The 20,025-nt window shown below is 55.7% G+C and overlaps 1 protein-coding gene across 1 annotated transcript in view; it reads right to left on the bottom strand.

Annotated features, from left to right (window-relative positions):
* Positions 1 to 10,938, bottom strand: part of TSNARE1 (t-SNARE domain containing 1) — a 143,286-nt gene extending 132,348 nt beyond the window's left edge. The window contains exon 1 of the mRNA XM_078071930.1: positions 10,896 to 10,938. The gene's annotated coding sequence lies outside the window, so the exon portion shown is untranslated. The remainder of the gene's footprint in view (positions 1 to 10,895) is intronic.
* Between the last annotated feature and the right edge of the window lie 9,087 nt (positions 10,939 to 20,025).

Raw genomic sequence — 20,025 nt, 5'->3', positions numbered from 1 at the left:
ATGACCCTACCAAGGTTGCTGCGTCCGACCACCAGGAAGCCTCCCCGGGCACTGGCCCTGCCACCTGCCATCACCCCCAGCAGCAGCGTCTTGTCCTCCATGAGCCGGCCACCGCAGGGCCACCACCCGGACCACGAGCACCCCCTCCTCCCTCACAGCAGGGTGCAGTGGTGCTCAGGGATGGGAGGCTGGGAGCAGCTTGTTTGTTGTTTTAACGGGAATAACTTTAGCAGGTTACAACTAAGGAGGAGAGGACCCTCGCTACGGGAAGGGGGCAAGAGCTGGAGCAAGGTCTCAGGGAAGGTGGGGGGGGGGGCCATGGCAGAGTTAAATCACAGAGGGGTAGGGGCAGGCAGCAGGCATGGGCCAGGCCCCCAAAGCCCACAATCTTCACCACAGCACTGAAAATGCAGACCCACCTAAGAGGGGCCGCCTGGCGAAAGGAGAGCTTTCCCTCACCCGCCCCACAGCCCTCCCCTGACTGCACACCCCACCTGCTGGTAATGAGTGCCAGGACAGCCCTGCACCTCCGGCCGCTCGCCCCTGGGGTCTGCAGGGAGGAGGCATCCCTGTGGGCAGGACGGGCCACCCAGGACCAGGCCCCATTGGGGTCAGAGGCTCCTGCAGGGACAGTCTCGAGCTGTCCACGGTGCTGAATGCAACAGGCCCACGCCAGCCGCTGGGCCATCCTCTCTCCCAGCCTGGGCTCAGCCCTGCAGGGCTGGGAGCCTGCCATCCTGGGAGCAGGGGTGTGCATGAGTCCTCAGCAAGTGTCAGCACCAGACGCACGGGGACCACACTGTCCTGTTGCCCTTCTCACAGTTCAGATTACTGAATAGGAGTTTTTCCTACTTCCTTCTAGAAATCACATTAAGATGATGAGGAGAATGAACCCCCAAAAGTAATCAAACAAAAATTTAAAAGCTCAGACATCGCATTTAGAGAAAGCAGGAAACAAATACAATTTGCAGGCCCCACAACATAGGTACAGGCTACCGAGAGCAGGTGAAGCTGGGCACGGCCCTTGCAGGAGGACACACGGTACGCTCGTGGCTGTGGTGGGAGGTCTCGGAGAGCACCTGCCAAATACGTTCCCTGGGCACTATAGGCTGACCCGGAACCACCGAGAGCAGAGCTGGGCAAGTAGGGCTGGGGTCAGGGGCCCCCAGAGAGGTCGCTCAGGCTGCAGCAGAGGAGAAGCTGGGACGACAGAGAGCTGCCCAGACAGGCTCCCCTGTGGGACGGGCTCCCCCACGGGGACGGGATCCGCCGCGGCACGGGCTCCCCCGCGGGGACGGGCTCCCCCGCGGCGATGGGCTCCCCCGCGGCACAGGCTCCCCCACGGGACCAGGATCCCCCGCGGCACGGGCTCCCCCACGGGGATGGGCTCCCCCGCGACGATGGGCTCCCCCGTGGCACAGGCTCCCCCACGGGGCCAGGCTCCCCCGTGGGGCCAGGCTCCCCCGCGGCACGGGCTCCCCCACGGCACGGGCTCCCCTGCGGGATGGGCTCCCCTGCGGGGACGGACTCCCCTGCGGACGTCCATCTGCCTCTGTGGCAGCAGCTGAGGAAGGAGCCCCCAAAGGCTGCTCACCTTTAGGTCCCCATGCCCCGCCTCCTGAAAAGTGGGCAGGGAGAACTCTTACAAAGAGCTGATCCAGAAAAAAAACAATTCATTCCAAAATGAACAATAAATTCTCAATAGCCAAAATAATACTGAAAAAGAACAAAACTGGAGGTATCACACTTCCTGATTTTAAAACTTACTATAAAGCTACAGCATCGAGACATTGTGGTGTTGGTGTAAAGACAGACACACGGACCAGTGGTGCAGAGCAGAGAGCCCAGAAACACACCGTCACATGTGTGGTCGAATGATTCCAACCAGGGCCCCAGGACCACTCAACAGGTCAAGGACAGTCTCCCCAACAAATGGTGCTGGGACCCTGGACATCCACGTGCAGAAAAACGAAGGTGGACGCTTACCTAACACCATACACAAAGTCAATGCAGAAAGAGATCAAAGACCTGAATGAAGGAGATGGAACTGTAAAACTCCAGAGACAAACACAGAGCAACAGCTCCGTGGCACCGGATGTCGCTGTGGCTGTTCAGGTCTGGCACCAAAACCACAGGCAAGAAAAGAAAACATAGATAGATCGGACGTCATCAAAATTAAAGAGTTGTGTGTGTCAGACACACCATTAGCAGAATGAAAAGGCAGCCCAGAGAACACGAACGGATGTCTGCAAAGTGTATCTGATAAGGGATTAACATCAGGAACATAAAGAAAGTTCCTGAGACCCGACAACAGGAAGAACAAACAGTCCTATCCCGTGTGGGCAGAGGGCCTCGCCCACTCCCTCCGACGGCTGGCAGGCACTCCAACACACGCTCCACATCACCTGTCGTCAGGGAAATGCGGACCACAGCCCCAAGACACCACCTTGCACCCAGCAGGACGGCTACTGCCAAAAACCCCAGAAACCAACGAGTGTTGGCGAGGACGTGGAGAAGCCGGAACCCTCGTGCGCTGCCGGTGGGGGTGCGAACGGGTGCAGCCGCTGGGGACAACAGTGTGCGGGTCCTCTAAAGAAGTAAAAACAGTATTTCCATATGATCCAGCAACTCCACTTCAGGGCAAAAACCCAAAGGAATGGAAGGAGGGGACGGAAGAGATGTCGGTACGACCATGTTCACAGAGCGTCATTCACGGCGGCAGCGGGTGGGAGACTCCAGTGTGGACGGACAGACGGATGGACGGACAAGTGAAATGTGATCCATCCACGCTGGCGGGAAGGACATTCTGACACCTGCTACAGCACGGACGAACCTTGAAGACACCATGCGAAATGGAAACAGCCAGGCAGAAGGACCAATGCCATACGACTGCACTCATGTGAGGTCCCTGGAGGCATCAGAGTCTGAGACAGAGAGCAGATGGTGGGGCCAGGGGCTGGGAGAGGGGCACGGGGAGCGGGAGTGTAACGGGGAGAGTGTCAGTTTGGGAAGATGAGAAAGTTCTGGAGATGGATGATGGTGACGGTGTCCCAATGTGAATGTGCTTAATGCCCAGAACCACACACTTAAAAATGGTTATAATGGGGACGCCTGGCTCAGGCAGCAGAGCGTGTGACGCTGGATCTCGGGGTCATGACTTGGAGCCCCATGTTGGGTGCCATTTACCTAAAAAAAAAAAAAAAAACCAGGGCACCTGGGTGGCTCAGAGGGTTAAGCGTCTGACTCTTGGTTTCAGGTCAGGTCATGACCTCAGGGTTGTGAGATCGAGCCCCGGTCAGGCTCCTTGCTCAGTGCAGAGTCTGCGGCACATTCTTTCCCTGGCCCTCTCCGGCCGCTTCTGCTCCTCCCCCTGCTCACGAGCACACGAGCACACACACATGCACTCTCTCTCAAATAAACAAATAAAATCTTTTAAAAAATGGTTATAATGGTAAACTTCATGTTATGTGTATTTTACTGCAATAAGAAAAAAGATTTTAAGTTTCTTAAAAAGAACAGTGAGAGAAGAATAGCCTAGCACTGACCCAGAGACACTAAGGGTAGGGGTGAGGGACACGGAACACAGCAGTGACGCCTTCCAAGAGGTGAGGGACACCCACACCCCAACATGAAGCAGAGCAAGAGCAGTTTGCCCAGAAACGCAGAAGTAACAAGCAACTACACAGGAAGTCGTCAAAGCAGAGCTACAAGAGCTCGCTCAGAGAGAGAACCTTGAGCGGGCACAACTCAGAAAACAAAGGAAAGAGAAGCATCACAAAGGACAGAAACGGGAGCAATGTCACCCGGAGGGAAGAAGAGACACGAACCAGCAGGCTTGGGGCCGCTGCAAAGTGACACCCCGAGTCAGGAGACAGTGGAGGGGCCGCTACAGGACCCACAGGAACGATGGTCAAGGACTCCTTCAACGGGCACCTCGCCCCCCACGCCCAGAACACGCAGGCCCCGGCTGAGCAGCCATTCTGAGACAGCGTCTGCAGGCGTCCGAGGCGACAGGGGAACGTGATCTAGAGGGCAGGGAGCACTTAGCACACGTCCCTGGGGGTGCAAGACAGACAGACGTGGGGCTGGACTGACCGAACGCAGATAACATGCCTGACTCTGGAGAAGCGACTGGACGAGTAAACACGGAGGGAGAGGACAGGAGAAACAAGCAGCCCATCGCCTGGTCAGTAAGAACTCCCAGCCAAAGCATGTCATTTACAGCTGGCATTTCCCTAACAAAACACAAGTATTAGCACTACGAAGGGAAACACGCAGAAAGGGAATGAACTACACTGACTACAACCTAGTGAGGGGAAGAACACAAAGCACAGAAAGGTCATCAAGCCCACAGAAGGGGCATGTGTCTCTTCCTGCAGCGGAGCAGATGACCACAAATTTGGCAGCGAGAGCACACAGATCTGCCATCTCACAGTTTCTGCAACTCAGGAGTTGGGCTGGGCTGCCTGGGGCTCTGGGAGTCATCCTGGAGCCCGGCTGAACCAGGTCCTTGCAGCCAGAGGGCTGAGGTCATGCCTTCTGCGCTGGCCGTCAGCTGGTCAGCCCGGGGCCAGAGGCTCCTCTGTGGCCCTCGCACCCGGCCCTGTACCTCAAATCCTTCCCACCCTTGGAATCTCTCTCACGTCTTGCTGGAGAAAGTTCTCTGCTTTTAAAAAGGGCTCAAATAATCACTTTGAGCCCCCTCCACCCTGATAATCCAATATAAGCTCTTTTAAGGACCACAGCCTGAATTACAGCTGCAAATTCCCTTTCCGCCATGTACCAGAACGTGCTCACAGGTTTCAGGGGTGAGGGTGGCTCTTGGGGGCAAAGGGTTGGGGGAGGGGTGAGGGCAGGGGGAGATAACGTTCTGCCTATCACAAAGGGTCCTTATAAGTGGCCCCCACAGACGGAGTGCTAAGGGCATTACATGAGATAGCATGACAAAGGTAACACTGAAGACAGATACAGACTCTCCTAAATGTCAGAACTATATAAACTTTAAAAAAAGAGAGAGAAAAAGAAAACACACCAGATACTAAAAGATATTAAACACACACACACACAACAGAACTAAAATCAAATACATTTAACCTGCCAACTATTGTAAATTACTTTAACTTCTCTAGTGAAATTTTAAAAATAAAAAGACTCTCAGATTGGATCACAAAGCTAAATCTGACTTCATGCGGCAGGTGAGACACATCTGAGGTCATTCAAAAGGGTCAGGGATAAAAGGATGGGCAAAGGCATGCCAGGCAAGTGCAAACCAGAGAAAACACCACAGGTCATGACCCTAAAGCAGACAACATAGAAACGAGACAAAGAAGAGCACTTGATGATACTAACAGGTGCAATTCAGAATAAAAATAAAATAGCTTTAAACAGCTCTGCATCAGGTCACAGAGCAGCCAACATTCACAGGAGACGCAAGGAGAAAGAGACAGAAACGTGCCAACGGCAGACACCACAGCAGAGCACAAGGACAAAAACCAAGGGCTCACGTGACCCAGATGACCCCACTGAGGTGGTACAATGGACTGATACCCACACCAACCTCTGTCCACCCGAGTTAGGAAACAGGTCTCTTCAAGCAGCCGTGAGACAGTGATGAAAGCTGGCTCCGTATCAGGGCCACAAGGAAAACCACATGAAACCCAGAAAAAGCAGTATTCTCTGCTCAAAATGCAATGAAAAATAACAAAACCAATACATCGAAAGACACTTCACTTGGAAATTTTAAAACTTGCTCCTAAACAACTCTTGGACCAAAAACGAAAATACAAACCGAAATTACAGAACTTCCAGACAGCAATGTTATGGAAAACATATCCAATCCAAAAGTAAGAAAAAGCTCTTAAATAATCAAACACTTTTTGGAAAAGAATGTGAACAAATGAATCAAGCATACAATTAATCACACACCTAAGAAAAAGGATAAACTGAGAAAAAGCAAAAGAAGTTAACTGTAAGCAAAATGTGATGAATGAAAAAGCAGAAAAACAGGGGCTCCTGGGTGGCTCAGTCGGTTAGGCGTCCACCATCGGCTCAGGTCATCATCTCCAGGTCCTGGTTTCAAGTCCCACGTCGGGCTCCCTGCTCAGCAGGGAGCCTGCTTCTCCCTCTCTTCCTGCCCCTCCCCCCCACTTGTGCTCTCTTTCTGTCAAATAAATAAAATCTTTTTTTTAAAAAAAGTAGAAAAACAGGAAAATTAATTTAATAAAAACATCCAAAAGCTGAACCTTTGAAGACAAACACAAACAATAAAATAATAACTAGAGATGACCCTCGAGCAACACGGGTTTGAGCTTCATGGATCTGCTTACACAGGGACTTTTACGCTGCAGCACTCTAAGTGCATTTTCTGTTCCTTTTGGCTTTCTCAATAACATTTTCTTTTCTCTCGATTACTTTATTGTATGAACATGGCATACAATATGTACAACATACAAAATACGTGTTGATCTGCTATTTGTTTATCAGTCAGGCTTCCAGCCAACACGAGGCCATTACTAGTTAAGTTTCTGGGGAGGTTCAAGCTACACGCAGATTTTCGACTGTGCAGGGTGTCAGCATCCCTGGACCCCGTTTCATTCAAGGGTCAACTGTCCTAGCTAACGCAACCAAGCAACAAAGCGAGCAAAGAAGAAGAAAATAACCACAGAAACCAAGCAAATTAAAAGAGTCATAAGAGACCATTTTACTCTAGTCTACATGAATAAATGTGACAACCTGGATAAGACCGACACTTTCCTAGGAAAATGTAATTTATAAAACTGACCCTAAAAAAGAAAATTTAAAAAGAACTCTCTTCCTCAAAACAAAAACAAAACAAACTAACAAAAAAGCACCAGGCCCCCACAGTTTCACAGGGGAGCTCTACCCGCCTTTTAAAGGCTAGGGAATTCAATGCTGTTCTACTGTTCTTTTCTAAAAACAACCAGTGCAAAGAATGTCAAAACTGAGTAACTACAGAAAGAACATTGCTGAGTTTCTGCAAATAAAAAAAAAAAAAGAAACTGTTCTTAGAACACATAAGATTTTTTTTTCTTAAGATTTTATTTATTTATTTGAGAGAGAGAGAGCATGAGCAGGGGGAGGGTCAGAGGGAGAAGCAGGTTCCCCGCTGAGCAGGGAGCCTGACATGGGGCTCGATCCCGGGACTCCAGGATCACGACCTGAGCTGAAGGCAGACGCTTACCCACCACCCAGGTGCCCCTGAGAACACGTAAGATTTCTAAGTTACCTTTATGAATCAACTGCAGCACTGACAGCAAACCCTGGACAAAGCAGACACCAGAAAGAAAATCACTGATCAACTTCACTTACAAAGAGCAATACACAGGCGCTAAATTAAACATGAGCAACAAGTGTCCAGTGGCCCCTTATGAGAATAACATATCAGACCACGTGAAGTACATTCAAGGAATCCAAGAACGCCTCACCATGAGCAACTCCATCATGCATATTTTTGTATCCAAAGAAAGTCCTATGATCATCCCATAGACGATCTTTTTTAAGTAGGACCCATGCCCATATGGAGCCCAATACAGGGCTTCAACTCACAACCCCAAGATCAAGACCTGAGCTGAGATCAAGAGTCGGACACTTAACCGACTGAGCCACCCAGGGCCCCCCCGAAAGATGATTTCTTAAAAGGGAACTGACTGATTTCAGCGGTGATTTTTGCTTTAAAAAAATAAAACACTCAACAAAAGAGGGAAGGACAGGTTCTTGCTTGGCACATGAAACATCCATCTCAGCCCAAAAGATATACCTGCTTGATGAGAAAATGCCAAGAGCAGCACCCAACAGTCACCACTAACACCGTGGTTCGTCCCCATTCCACAGGAGGATCTAGCCCCCAGAGCTGGGTAACAGGCAGAAGCTGGAGTATAAAAACTGGAAGGGAGGGGAGATTGGGTGGCTCAGTCAGTGAAGCATCTGCCTGGGGCTCAGGTCATGATCCCAGGGTCCTGGGATCAAGCCCCACATCGGGCTCCCTGCTCAGCAGGAAGCCTGCTTCTCCCTCTCCCTCTGCTCGTGTGCTCTCTCACTCACTCTATCTTCAAATAAATAAATAAAATCTTAAAAAAAAAAAAAAAAAACTGGACGGGAAGGTTAAATGTCACTGCTTGCTAACACCAGAGACCGAAGAACCCACAATAACTAAGTGAACAAGAGAATTCAGTAAGGTAGTGGGGGACAGAGTCTTACACGGAAATCAACAGCATCCACACGTGCTCACGCAGACAGAGCACAGGAAAGACTCCTCACAGTAACAGTAAGAAAGCCTAGACTTCCCGCAAAACAAAGAAAGCATGCCGATACTGGAGAAGAATGCAAAAGGGACCAAACTGAGTGGGAAGACAAACCACACCGTGAACAGAAGTCTTGGATCACAAAGATGTCACTTATCCCTAGTTATGTACAGTTTTAACACAATTCCAACCCAAAACCAATCCAGTTTGGGGGTTCTGGGTGTGTGCATATGTATTTGGTGGAAGGACTGGGTAAAGAACAGACAAGCTAATTCAAAGTCCATATAAAAAGATAAACAATCTAGAACAGCCCCCCTAAAATTATGACAAAACAAGCAGTAAGTTCTCTGAGATATTAAAACATAGTATAAGGGGTTAATAATTAAAATAGTGGCTACAACTGCTCACAGAGACAACAGGAACAACCTATAGAAAACAAATACAGCCAATCTCAAAAAAGAACAAAAAAGTTGGAGGCATCACATATCTTGACTTTAAAATATACTACAAAACCACCATAATTAAAACAGTATAGTAGTGGCATGAAGACCAACACAAGAGAACAGAGAACCCGGGAGTAAACCCACACATCTACGGTCAACTGATCTTCAACAAGGGTGCTACAAACACACACGGGGAAAGAAAAGTCTCTTTTACAAATGAAGATGTGCATGAAAAAAATGAAATTGGAGCCTATCTTACACTGTGCAAAAAATCACCTCAAAATTAAATATTCAAACATTTGCAAGACCCAAACTGTAGAACTCCTAGAAGAAAACCTCAGGGAGAAGCCTCTGACATCGGTCTTGGCAATGACTCCCTAGAGCACAAGGCAACAAAAACAGAAACAGAGAAGTGGGACAACATCAAACTAAAAAAACTTCTGCAAAGCCAAGGAAAGAAGCGCTAGAGCAAAAGGCACATGAGGAATAGGAGGAAATGTATGCAAACCATAGATCTGATAAGGGGTCAACCTCCAAAACCTACAAGGAACTGCTACAATGCAAGGGCAAAAAATAGTAACACAATTACAAAAAGGGCTAAGGACCCGAACAGACATTTCTCCAAGAGACATACAAACGGCCAACAAGTATATGAAAAAAATGTTCAACATCAGTAATCATCAGGGAAATGCATATCAAAATCAATATGAGATATCTCCTCACATCTGTCTGCATGGCGATTATCAAAAAAAAAAAAAAATGAAAGCTAACAAGCGTTAGGAAGGATGTGGAGAAATTGGAACCTTTGCACACTGTTAATGCAAAATGGCACGGCCACTATGCAAAACGGTATGGAGGTTCCCCAAAAAATTAAAAATAGAGCTACCATATGATCCAGCAATTCCACTTCTCAGTATTTATCCAAAAGAACTGAAATCAGGATCTCAAAGAGATAGGAGCATTCCTATGTTCACTGCAGCATCGGTCACGAGAGCCAAGATACAGAAACAATGTAAATGTCTATCATCAGACAAATGGATGCACACAATGGGGCACCTCCATGGCCTGGAGTATTATTCAGCCTCTAAAAGGAAGAAAACCCCTCAACATGCGCCAACATGGATGAGCTTGTGGACATATGCTCAGTGAAATAAGCCAGTCACAGAAGGACACACACCGCACGATTCCACTGACATGGCGCATCTAAAATAGCCAAATCCAGAGTCAAGAGTGACGTGCTGGCAGAGTCTAAGGCAGGGAGAAACGGGGAGCTGCTCATCAGCGGGCACAAAGCTTCAGTCAAGCAAGACGAATACGGTCAAGACAGTGCTATGCAGTGCCGCCCCTCCAGTGAGCAAGGCCTAGCGCACACTTGAATTTAAGACGGAAGACCTCATGCTGAGTGGTCTTATTGTTAAAAAACACATTTAAAAAAAATCTGAATACAAATGGGAATTTAGAGCACAACTCAGCTAGAACCTAAAACCATGAGGAAGAAACTCATCATGTCAGCACTTGGCTGGGACTACTGGTAAAATCTGGGGAAAGAGTCAGCCAGACCCCTACCTCACACCGCACACCACGATCAAGGACAAATGACTGAAAACTCTGCAAGCACAGCAGTGAACACCAGAAGAAAACACGGGACCTTTTTAAACGTGAAGAAAAGCAGCCCTTGTTAACGCTATCTCAAAATCCACAGCCATGATCGAAAAGTTGATGAATGCAACCACATAAAAGCTTCTACGTGGCAAATCACAAACAATAACCAAAACAGAAGGCACATAACCTAATTCACCTGACACTCAAAGAGCTAATTTCCATAATCCATAGGAAAAAGATCAACAACACCGTTTGTAAAAAATGAACAAAGGAACAGAAAGTTCACAAAGAAAATACAAATGGCTCTTTGATATAAAAGATACCAAACTCATTCCCACTGAAGGGAATCCAGATGTGTCCCTATCGAAGCCTGATCGCTGCCGGCGCGGCAGGCAGGGCCCCCCCGGGGGGTGGGGGCGCAAACACTCGGCACACCAACTGTGGAGGCAGTCCGGCGGTGTGCGGCTCTCTGGGCCGGCACCTGCACGTCAAAGCACTCGTCCTACACACATACCGTCCACTTAAACGTGTACAAAGTGACATAGGAACGAGGCTGTTCCTTACGTAACAGGCAAAGACTGAAAATCACCTCGGGTGCCGTCAGCAAAGGGCTGCTGAATTCGTTCCAGCCCCTCCATGCTTGAAGTATTCTGCGGCTGTCAAAAAGAAAAAGAGAAGCTCTCCGTACCAATACAGAAAGGTTTCCAGGACATTTTATTCGGTAGGGGGAGAAATAAAAACCAAGGTGAACAAATCTGTCATCATGTGCCTTGCGCGAGACAAAGGAAAAACACGAACGTCTGCATGTGTGTGTGGCTGACACACGCTCATGCATACGTGGCAGCACGTGTAAGACCGCGAGACCAGCGTCACCCGCGGAGGTGGGGCCGGGCCGGCTGCGAGGCGAGACTCGTTACGTTCACCTGCATGCTCCCCACGTGGCTCTACTGTCGAACTACACGGACCATTCAAAGTACTACACTGCAAGGACACCGGGAGAGCTCCACTGCAGTCCATCCATGCCGCGGAACAGGACGCGGGAATAAAAACCAACAAGCTACCGATACGTGTAGCAACCTTGAGAAATCTCCAGGGAACCACACCAAAGGACAAAACCAGTCCCCAGACGTGACACGCTATAGGATTCCTTTTATATAACATTCTTTAAATGACATTAGAGCAAGGAGGACGGACGAGCAGTTCCCAGGAGTTAAGGGGCGGGGGCAGCAGGCAGGGGGCGTGAGGGGTCCCCTCGGTGATGGAATCCACTTGGACTGCACCCACGCCCGTATCCTGGGTGTGACACCCATGTCACCACGGGGGAAACTGAGGAAGGGTCCCAGGGATGCCCAGAATCATTTCTTACAACTGCTTGTGAACGTACCATTGTCATGAAATAAAAAATTGAAGAATACAAAAATGACATCAGGCTGTCCGTCTCCATGCCCAAGGTCACTCAGTGGACAGAGCAGAGGCCATACTCAACCTGATCTGCCAAGCACCTGCCTCCTGGAACATGAGACCAGAAGGCAGGTGGGCCACCACGGGGCTAATCTCTCCGTGCACAGGGGAATCCCAGGAGGAAAGGGAGGAAGCCCAGGGATGAAGAGTGGTCTTCCAGGGGCACAAGGTTGCCTGGCCCAGTGGTGTGCGCATCAGGAAAGGGGCCACCATCTCCAGTCCCCTCCCTCGGGAAGCAGGGCAACACGGAGCTCCCTGGCCCCTGGAGGTGGAGCCATGGGCTTCCTTCTGGACAATGAGTTGTGAACAAAAGCAACCCAGCTCCCTGCTGGGCCAAGCATTTCATTCCCAGGACAAGACCCCAGAGTTCTTTCCCTCTGGCAGGAAGACCACACATTCCCAACAGCGGATGCTCCCGTCAGCCAGGGGCTCTGACCGCACTGAGCCAGTCCCGCCAATCCCTGGTGGACACGTATCTCTCTGGCTTCAGGCGACTGACACTTGGGGGACGCCTGTTACCACAGCAAGATCTAGCCTGTACCAATAGGACCTCCAGCCACCCAATCGCATCTGTGCCTACATCTGGCCGTCTGACCTCACTCCTGCCAACCTGGCCCTCCGGCACAAAAGACAGAGCCCTGCATGCTGTCTGTGGGGCCCTCTCTTACCATGGCCTCCAGTCCCCTCCGGCAGGACGGCAGAGGTCCGGAAAGGCAGCAGGTGTTCTGCCCCAACGTACCGTCAGACCAAAGGACGCAGGGCTGCAGCCCACAGCGGCAGACGGCTCTGGCCTCTGCTTGCCCACGTGTAACAGGAGGGCTGAACCCATTTCAGAACTAGGCCTCGTTACAGAATCCCTTCTTCAAACACGTACTCCACAAGGTACAGGGGACACGTGCAATTGGAGCTGCTCTGGGTAAAGGAAGGGGCTGCACGCGGCAGGGCTGACTAGAGCCCCCGTCCCGTCCCCGTGAGCAGCTCTGCACAGCCCAGGCTCCCGGGTGCTACAAGCCAGCACCGGTAAGACAGAGCCCGGACTTCATGGCTGCACACCCTGGGCTCTACCCCCAGCCCTGCTGAGCTCGCTTCTGGCCTTGGGAAAACGGAGTCACGTCTCGCAGTCCAAGAGAAAGGATCCACCCACTGCCCTGCTCTGATCAGTGGCATCAAGACCACCATGTGGTCTCAGGGTCACCGCAGTACTCCCCACACGCCTCCCCCCTGCCAAATGCTCATCTGCTCATGGCAGCCGGGCTACCCATGCCCCAGGAAGCAATGAGCTGCAGGATCTGGAAGACTCCACCCAGCAGCTGTGAGTCACCCTTCCCCCTGCCCCGGCTCCAAGTGGGGGTCTCCTTTTGCTCTGAGGAGCGGATATCGCGCCGGTAAAGCACCTGCTCACGGCTGGCCCACCGACGTTCTCGGTGCCCCTCACAGCTTCCTACCACCAGTGCTGCTGGCTAAGAAACAGCTCTTTCCAATCGCTAGCTCCTGCTTGCACAAGTGTTCACTGAGCACCTATCACGTGCTCTTCCCATCCTGGGGCCACAGAGACAGGAAAGACGCAGTAACCCTGGGGGAGAGCACAGAGAGCCCACCACCACAGGCAGAGAGGACCCGGCCAGGCAGGACTGGAGAGTCTGCAGCCCACCCTGCGCCCTGCCCTCCCGAAGACCTCAAGCCAACAGCAGAGGCAGGCCAACAGACGGAGCAGGCCTCCAGAGAGCAGCACTCGGCCGAGCCTCCGACACGCAGAGGAGGTCACCAGGTGGGGCTGGCACCGGCCATTTCAGGCAGACGGACAGCGGAGCGGACACCCAAGGGCAGGCTCGGGAGGCCCAGAAGTCGGCCTGGCAGGCTGACCAGAGGCTGGAAGGTGATCAGGTCAAACCGCGAGGAGCTGCAAGAGCCGAGGGAGGGAGGTGGCCGGCCCGTGCGCAGACCAGCGCCCTCAAGGGTTTTCAGCGGAAGAGGCCACACAGCACAGTACCACCCAGCAAGGAGAGCCACGACGTTAAGAGTGGATAAAGGGGCCCCGGCTGGAGGCTGCAGACCAGCGAGAATGCCCGCCCCTACAACTGAAGATTCTCTGGACCCTAGACCAGGAAGAGCAAGACCGGACTCCCCTGTGCAACCCTGACTCTCCCCTCCCCACCCGCACTCTGGGCACACTCATCAGCACCTTCGCTGTGGGTGCTGCAGCGGGCGGAGGGAGGTCAGACCTGAGTAATGAGGCCAGCTCCTCATTAGCGCCACTACTGAAAGCCTGTGTGGAGCAGGCAGCCAAGCCCAGGAAGGAGGCTGTTGTGCTGTGTGATTTTAATGTGGGGGAAGACTGATTCTGGGCTGCCGGTTTAAAAACATGTCCCTTTCCAAATCCTGGGCTGGAATGGATTATGGATCCCGGTGGAGGGCAGCCAAAGGTAGCTGGGGCAGGAGAGAGTGAGGGTTGCACCCCTCCCTCCTCGTGGCTGGCTCTGCCCAGCCCCTCAGGGTGCCTGACCCCCCGCCCTCCTGTCTTCCCCAGATGCCATCCCACCCCCCCTCCCTCACCTTCTTCACCCCCAAAGTCCGGCTTCCTAGCCAGCGCAGGCTCCGTCTACACCCCTCAGCCCACACCCAGGGTCTGGCTCAGGTGACAGAAGAACAGATGTGAACACGCGGATGCCCGAGCTTGGCACCAGGCCCCCAAAGCCCTGAGAACGCTGACTGAGTCACAGGTCGGGGAGAGCCAGCCACCAGCCCAACAGTGAGCTCATCGTACCCCCTTCCATCAGCCTCACTGGTCCACCCCAGCCTCTGGTCTCCACGTGCTACTTTGCCCTTTGATACCTGGATTCCCTAAAGCTCTCAGACCTTCACCAAGCTCTCCTCTAGAGTGAGCCTGATGGCAGCTCGATCTGGGGAAGAAGTCCAGGATTAAGTCTTTCTTAATACAATCACGACAACGTTCACGGGGTCCTCTAACTCACAGGGCATCCTTCAGGACAGAAGTGCCTCCCGAGCAGTCCCCCCGCACCCCCCTCCACCGCCAAGCAGCAGGGCAGGAGTGTGGGGCAGACGGGCCAGCTCGGGGTGAGCTGGCTCTGCAGCCCGAGGGCTGGGTTCAAATCCTGACCGGTCACTGACGGGCCTGTGCCTCTGGATAAGCCCCCCAGCCCTGGGGAGTCCCCTGATCTGAAGACATAACGAACCAAGCAGGGGCCAGCAGACACCAGCGGTCAACAAGCAGGGCTGACTGCCGCGGTGACCACGTCAGTTCTCCCCTGTTCCTGCTCAAAAGCAGCCCACACCTCGCCCTGGCCATCCAGCAGAGCAGGCGCTCCAAAGCAGGAGCCAGCCCGAAGGTCACTCAGAAGGGGGCCACGGCAGCCTCTCGGGCACCCCCTGGCCCCCATAGCCCTCCCTCCTGCCCTGGGCTTGCGTGCCCGCCCCTGCGATGGCGCTGGTGCTGGTGCCCACCCCACCGGGTGGCTGCAGGACCAGAAAGGGCAGGCTCGGCGACACGCTAATGAGGGACATCAGTCAGGATGCCACAGCTAAGACACCGCGCGTCTGCAGGACGTCACCGCTTCCGCACCAGGACGCTAACTCTGTCGGGGCTGGGCCCAGTCCCCCTCCCAGGGGAAATCAGACACAGAAAATAAGACCATTTTCCATGGATCCAGTTACAGAAAACAATAAAGGTTTGTTGGGCCAGCGCTGCAGGCTGGGGACTCGTGGGGTCAGCGTGACCACCGGGCTCTGCTCTCCCACATCCGCCTCGGGGACGGCTGCTCTCTCCCCTAGCGGGAGCTCGGTGCTGCCAGGACAATGAGCACCCTGCCGCCCCCGTCCCGCGAGGAAAGTCGCAGCGGTCCCCGGCCAGCAATCACTCTGCTGCGGGGGCCTGTGGCGCTGCCGCCACCACCACGGACCCAGCCACAGGCTCCCGAGCCACGGGACCGACAGGCCTGGGCCCCGTGGACTGGGGGAGGGTGCAGGACTCCCACTGCCCGCGGCAGCCTCCCACCACAGGCCCCGGCTGTGATCTGCCCCAGACCCCCGCCCCGCCCCTGCAGCCCGTCTCCAGTCCTCCCCCAGCGATCCTCAGCAGGGCTCCTGCCGGGCCTCCCCAGCTCAGGCCCCTGTCACACGGGCCTGTGGGAGACCCGCACTGCCGTGCCTTCCCTCGGGCCCCCTGCTGCCTGGAACGTCCTCCTTCACATCCACCGCCCCGCTGATGCTCGGTTTTCAAGACTCAGCTCAGGCCTCAGCACATCCAAGACCCCTTCCCCGATATAGACCTGGACCCTCCAGCCCCACGCACAGTCACACGCACCATGGGGGCCCCTCTCTACACCCCTCACTGACCCCTCCCTGTGACCTCACTCCCTAACGTGTGCACAGGAGCCTCCCTGGCGAGGCCAGGAAGACCTGGCCTTCAAGAATCCTTCAGAGCGTTGCCCATCCCACGTGGCAGCCCTGGGCACAGAGACCGTGGCAGGGCCCTGCCAAAGATCCCGTGCGTCCAGCACCTGCCCCAGCACAGCGACCCGGGCAGCCCGCGAACCGGCCCGAGTCCTCACGGGGCTCCCCCAAGCCTGCGGCGGACCCAAGCAGAGCAGGGCTCCCCCGAGCGTGCTGTGGGTTTGAAGCCAAGTGCGCAGTCAGCTTTACCTCACACCTGTCCCCACCAGGCTTCAGGCTGACGGGGACAATCCCGCAGCTGCAACGGGCTTCTGAGGACAGCCCCGGATGGCAGAGAGCGCACTGAACCGAGGGCCCCCGGGAGGCGTCACCGTCCCCGTTGGCTCTGCGGGCTCAAGCACCTGCGGGGTACCAGGTCCGGCTCACGGGCGAGTCCTGTCTTCTCCGCCAGGATGCGGGCCAAGGCAACTACCTCCCCTCCTGCGAGAGGTTCTCCGGGCGCCACGGCGGGGCCAACAGGCAGCGTGGCGCAGCAAGAACGCGGGTTCAGCTCAGCTCCGTCACCACCAACCTCACTCCTTCAACACACAGCAGCCGCTGGCTCCGGGCCTGGGCCACAGGCGGGCAGCAGGGGTGCGGCTCCCAGGTGCAGGCAGCAGGCCGGCGGGCAGCGCACGGAGGCTAGAGCCTCTGCCAAGGCCCCGCTCGGGTGCGGGAGCAGCCCCCTGAGCCCCACATTCCTCACCTAGAACCAGGAATGGCAGCTCCGTCGCCCGCCTCACGCACCCAAATGGGAGACAGGTGTTCACGGCAGGGCGCAGAAGCACGGGCGAGGATCCACGCTGACCGAGCAGGGCTGCGGCCTTCGTTCCTTCTGTCCGTTTGCTCCTCTCCCTAGAGGTTCCTGTCACCCAGGACGGGACGTGGCACGGACGCGGGGACTATTGGGGAGCCGGGCAGTGTGGGGCGCTACAGCAGAGAACGCTGAATCCAAGAGGAGGCCCATGTCTGGAGCACCAGTGAGTCTGTCACGAACCACACGAACCAGATTCTCACAGAGTAAATCACAGCGGGCCTGGGCCTGCAGGCTAACTCCACTCGGAGCACACAACGCCGCTGGAACAAACCCAGGAGCCACAGACACACCTAAGCCGTGGCCAGCTGTCCACACAGGAGTCAGAGAAACAAAACGCCCAGGCCTCGGAAGCCGCCACATGTCCCGCGCTGAACGGATGCAGTCTCAGGACTGCGCAGTGAAGGGACTCAGGGCAAGTTCCCTTTTCTCTGCCCGGTTCTTCACCTGTTCTGGGGGCCTTGACCTGCTGAGCCCCCGGGCTCACTGTGAAGATGAGCTGAGCCCAAGCCTCAAGTGCTGAGGACCAGAGCCTGGCACCAGAGTGCCACGTGAGTGTGGCAGGGATGATGAGTGCCACCACCGCCAGGATGCCCACCCACCCTTTCTGGCCAACCAAACCTCGCCCTGCTGCCTGGCTCAGCTCAAATCCCAAATCCTAGGAAGACCTCCCTTCTCTGGGACCCGTAGCACGAATCTAGCCCTTGTCATTAAAGGCTCGGGACATGCTTGGTCACAGTTGGGAGTCTTCTCCCCCAGCTGGAAGGTAAGTTCCACCTCCCTGCCTCGAGCTTCCCCACATCCTAAACAGAACCCCAGCCGCAACTGCATTTCTCACCATGTTCTCCGTGCTGTTTTATAATGCCTGTCCACTCCCTCATCGAAATCTGCGGGCTGCCCACAACAGACTCCGGGCTGGGCATCCAACATACAAGGATGACCGAGACAGAGGTCCCTGTGCAGTCACGTGCAGGATAAACACAGACACAGATCACCTCAGGGTAATACCGAAGGCAGGCTAAGCACCAGGTGCCTATGGGCCATGGGCGTGTGGGTGACCCTCACCCAGGGAGGCAGGGGACAGGGAGGTTCCAAAGGAGACATCAGGAACACAAGGGCATTCCAAAAAGAAGACCTAGCTGTCACGCTGGTGAAAAGAGACATGGGATGGGCAGGAGACAAGGCCTCTGACACGGCTGGGGTGCGTGAGGCAAGTCATAGAAGATGTGGCTGGAGGAACATGCGGGAGCCAGACCCCGACCTTCACCCTAAAGGCAGCAGGGAGCTGGGGAAGGGACTCCAGGGTGCCTGCCTGCCCAGGAGCCCGTGAGCCCCAGACGGCAGCTCCTGTGTGGAGGCACCCACCTCACCTGCACACGCCAGCCCCGGGCAGGAGGCCGCCGGGGGTCCCACTGCTGGACGCAGTCGGGGCAGCCAGGCCAACAGAGGACAGATGTGGAGGTGGCCCAGCTAAAGCTCCACTTCTTCCAGGAAGCATCCTTGGATTTGCCCCTCTTCCACAGCCACCTGCAACCCGACTTGGGTCCTGAACCTGCATCGCCCGGGGCAGGTATCTGCTGCGGCAGATTTCTACTGGGGACCTACCACGCCACAGGCTGAACCTTGAGAGTACCCTTCCCACGGGCTGCAGCACTCCACACTGACCAGCTTCCTGTATCTTTGCCCCAGGTCTCTGTCCCTGCTCGGGGTGCAGTGAAGCGCAATCCCCATCCCTGCCTCCCAGGGCCCCCCCCAAGACAGAAAACAAGCAAACGCGTGGCAATGGCAGAAAATGGGGTGCTGGCAAGGGACGGAAGCAGAGGTGGGGCCGGAAACACTGGTGGGAGAGGACCGTGAGGCCCGTCAGCGGGAGTGCCCGCAACAGGTGAGCCGCCATTGCCCAGGACCTGGGAGAAGGGCTGCAAGCGGGCAGGGCGGGACAGGGAGCCGGGTGAGCTGGGACGGAAGCAGGCCCGTCCCGTGCAGCGGCGCCCAGAACTTTCTGCGATGGGGCAGTGTTCCATACCTGAGCCACGCGTGGCTGCCGCCGCCACGCTGGACGGCGCACACGGAGCCCCGGGCCCGGGAGCCGTGGGACGCCAGCCCCGGGCAGGAGGCCGCCGGGGGTCCCACGGGGCCAGCGCAGAACCGGGGCGGCCCCCAGCGCTCGGCACCGGGAGGAGGCGCCTCGTAAGCCGAACGTGGATGAGGGCGGAAAGGCGCGGACGCGACGGCCTCGAGGGCGTGGGGCTGACGGCCGCCCCGTGCGCCCCACAAGTGGGACCCGAGGCCTCAGGGCGACCGCGCGCATGCGCCCTCAGGTGGGTCTCCCCGCACCGGCGCCCTGGGGGGCGGAGCCGCAGCGCCCCCGGCCCGCCCGGCCGCCCCGCCCCTTTCACTGCGGCCACGCCCTCCGGAGGTCCCTCCCCCTCGTGGCGGCCCCGCCCGCAGAGGCCCCACCCCTTACCCCGCCCCGCCCCCGCGCGCCCCGCGCACTCCACCCGGCCCCCGCCCCCTCCGACCTCGGGCCGCGCGACCTCCCGGCCAGGCCCTCCTGGCCCCGCCGACCCGACCCGGCCCGACCCCGCCGCCTCACCTGGGCCGGGGTGGCTCGCGGGCGCGCTCCGAGAGCTCTCGGCGGGAGGGGCGGTGCAGGGGGCGGAGCCGAGACCTAAACGTCACGTGACGGCCCCTCCCGCGCCGGGCGAAGAGGCCGTCCCTCGCCCGTCCGTTGGCCCCGGCGCCTCGCGCCAGCCAATGGCCACCCGAGCCGCACCGTGCCGTGGACGGCTTGCGCCCGAGGACTACAAGTCCCAGACTGCCTCGCGGGGACGACCGGAAACGGCCGGAGACGGCGGCCGGCTGGGCCACAAAAGCTTCTCAGGCTGGTCTTCCTGACGGGCATCGAGGGCTGCAGTCCTCAGGAGCCGCCCGAGGGTCCCCGGGGCTGCGCGGTCCCTTCCCCAGCCCTGTGAGATGACAGGCCCGTTGTCAC

This window comes from Halichoerus grypus, chromosome 5 (assembly GCF_964656455.1).
Source record: "Halichoerus grypus chromosome 5, mHalGry1.hap1.1, whole genome shotgun sequence".
NCBI classification, from domain to species: domain Eukaryota; kingdom Metazoa; phylum Chordata; class Mammalia; order Carnivora; family Phocidae; genus Halichoerus; species Halichoerus grypus.
The sequence above is the reverse complement of the archived record's forward strand: the minus strand, read 5'-3'. Positions and strand labels throughout refer to the sequence as shown.